Below are 3,581 nucleotides of genomic sequence, written 5' to 3' on the forward strand. Positions count from 1 at the left end.
TGTGTGTGTGTGTGTGTGTGTGTGTGTGTGCTGATAAGCCTGAGTGGTCTGTTGACTGACCTTTGCGTTTGTTCAAATACTGTGATTGTTATGGGCAGGTTACATTATAAAAATGTTTGTCATAATCATGTCTTGTCATTATTTATCAGGAGTTTTACTTTTAAACTGTAAGTGTGTTTAATTTAATTATGTTAGTTATGATGGTTTAGTAGTAAAATTATGATGTAAATGCAATAAAAATTAAACCAAGACTTAGGATAATTATCATTTTGATCCATACATTGCATTGGTAATGTCTGATTGGGCCTTGTGCCACTTTATGTTCAACAAATTGGGCCCCGAGGTCAAAAAGGTTGAGAACCCCTGGACTAAGAAGCACCAGCTTATAAATGATGGAACAGTTAGATTTTGTAAAGCATTTTCTTTATTATCTACAGTACGCTCAGTTGTCATTTGAGGAAAATCTACAGCGACAAAGGCAGCACTTGGCTGTCAAAGCACCAAACTGTATGGTTTGCCAAAATTTATATTTTTTACTTCTGCGCAAGCTGTTTCAGTTCTGTGGCACTGTTAAAAAAAGGGGAAAAGCAGATTAAACCTTATAATGAATGTTTCTTGAGGAAAAGTTTCTACAATCTTACACTCTGATTTAAAAAAAACCCAGAACTGTTAGTTTTCTTATTTGAGATTTAAAAAAAAAACACAATTTTAGCTTTCGGTGGAACCCTATCTTCCATGTTGACATTTGAAAGGCTGACACACTGTGACTGCCGAGAACACACTGGGAGGTAAACCTGACCTGTGAGGGCACAGAGATTCCTGCTAGTCTCAGGACTGTTTGCTCTCCTTCATGGACATTCGGCTCACATTACAATGACCAATAAACAGCTGTGAGCTTCCTTGGCCAGATATGAAGTTGAGAGTAGATGGAAAGGATTTTAAAAGGTGTTTGCAGCTAGATGACTATTGGATATGAAAGCAAAAGAAAGTTAGACCTGAACTGGCTGATGCTCCAAAAATGTGGGACACTGTGTTCTCTGACAGCAGAGTACTGTGTCGTATAGATTAGTGTCCTAAAAGCAAACTTTGTGTTTTCAGCACTTGACTAAATGCGCTCATATTCTCTGCTCATATTGTGCTTTTTTCTAAACAAATGTTTGAATAGAGGGATTGCACTGTTGTGTCAGGGTTGCTTCTTGTGCTTCACAACAGTGAGAAGGCAGAATATTTTACACGAAGATTTCAAAACCAAAGCAAAACTGAGTACATTTGACAAACTGCACATCAACAACAGCGTATGAGCTGGGAACTGTGTGCTCTGAACATGGCTGCTTTAGAAAACAACTACCACATAAAATATGTTCACAATTTAAAAACATGAAAAGATTCAAAAAGTATTCCACTAATGAAGGTATAATAAATCAAAAGATTTCATTTTGTATTCAGAGACATTGTAACAATTAGATCTTTAAAAACTAATCAATTTCCATTATATAGCTTTACAGAATACATTAAGAATATTCATTTAACAGATTGCAGTTTATAAAATTTGGTTTAATTACTGATCCAGGTTAATAAGGTTTCTCACATCAGATAGTTTACAAACACTGCAAGTACTATGAGGAAAAAAAGTTCTAGGTTTGTCCACTCAACCACCAATCACTGTATATATTTCACAAGTCTGCAGAAAGAGGAGCCTGTTCAGACAGAACAGCCAGAAACTCCAAATATTACAAAAACACTTAACCAATAAGTACAAAACTACACACCCAGAAACAGAAAATCACGCTGGGATAAAATACCTTTTAGTCCCCTCACGATCTGTAGTCCCTAYGTTTCAGTTTTAAAAAAGTGTTGTTAGGTTTTGACAGTTTTTTTGTGAATCGTGGTTGTGTTTTGCTGTTTTGAGCCTCACGGGTTTGTTATGATATTCCATTATGTTCACAGCTGAGTTGCCCATGTTGTGTTCTCCTTTCATTTATGGAACTCCTGTTGGTTGAAAAATGTTTTCTATGTCAGCACAGAGACGTGTGAAAATAAAAGGCGAGTTAAACCAAGATTCACTTGGGCGTTTCAGGCATCTGTGGCCTTTGAATCAGGAGACGGTTCGGGTTGTTTGACTGAATTCGCGCAAGCTTTGTGTTTTCACTTAGAGATGTGGGAGAAAACAAAAGGAGTTTAACTTTATAAACTAGCTAATCAAATCAAATTACTAATTCTTATTCAATCATGTTTGTTAACAAAATGTGTGATGAATCACTGGACAGATTAGACTGTTAAAAAAAATTACCAACTTCATAAATTTGGAGTCAACCTAATTCATCATGGCCGGCCAACTGAACTTAAAAAGCACAAAAATGTATAGAACTCAGTTTTGCAGATATTTGAGGTAAATTTTGATTTGGAAAAAGCCCAGATCATTTGCCATTACGTGCCAACATTCCATGAAATTGCTCATAAGTTTTGCTCAAAATCTATTATTTTCATAAAATGATCTTAGTTTAAAACTCTGACATGAAAAATGATATCAGGTGATAATTGTCAATGAATTAAATAACTCTATTTTCACCCCAAGGAAATATTCATGACTTTGTGTTATCAGAGGATCAAAGAATTAAAGCTTTTAGAACTTTGAATACACCTATTGACACACGGCTGTGATAAAGTAATTACCAGAAATGTGCTGCTGTGCTTTTGACAACAGACCGGCCGAGTCCCAGATCCAGGACCTGCATCCTTTGGGACTTGTACCTCGCTTTTAATTGGTTCTGTCGAGGAAAAATAGCTGTGATTGTAGTTGGATAAATAACTGTTGGGACACAGGAAGATGGGGTTTCTGCAAACATGCTCTGCATTCTGTTCACTGATGTTTTATCACCTACAGCAAAAACAAAATCCCATGCAGCCATCCTTTAAGTGGAACCCTCCAATAGGGAACGTTAAGGTATGGGATCCTTTCATTTCTGCAGCACTGACACAAATTRTACAGCAGCAGGAGGCTAATGCTGCCCACAGTCCAAATCTGACTATCTTCAAATGAAAATAAGACCTCTGATGAAAGATTAAGTTTTCATTTTGAAATCAGTCCTCAGATTGTTAGCATGACTATAAATCAACAGATAACTCAGACCGGACTGCGACTTGAAAGCAGCAGTAGATAGTCTGACAGCTTTTTGCTCTTGGGCTTTCCTTATCGTGGTGAGATGTAACACAACTATCATAAAAACAAATCTCTGTCTGTTCCAATTTGTTGTCACGTAGAAAAGGCTGGCAAAGACACCAGAAGACACCAAAAATACACAGACAGGACAAAAATAATATAAACTAAAGACTTTTTATGACATTTGTGATAACACATCAACAGTAAGATACATAGATTAAAATTTCATCTTTTTTATTTTACAGCGGGTAAAATAAGTATTGAACACGTCACCATTTTTCTCAGTAAATATATTAGTAGAGGTGCTAATGACATGAAATGTTCACCAGATGTCGGTAACAACCCAAGTGATCCATACATACAAAGAAATCAAACATAAATGTCCAGAAATGAAGTTATTTGTAATAATGTGGAATGGCAC

The sequence above is a fragment of the Austrofundulus limnaeus genome, unplaced genomic scaffold (genome assembly GCF_001266775.1).
Source record: "Austrofundulus limnaeus strain Quisiro unplaced genomic scaffold, Austrofundulus_limnaeus-1.0 Scaffold40, whole genome shotgun sequence".
NCBI classification, from domain to species: domain Eukaryota; kingdom Metazoa; phylum Chordata; class Actinopteri; order Cyprinodontiformes; family Rivulidae; genus Austrofundulus; species Austrofundulus limnaeus.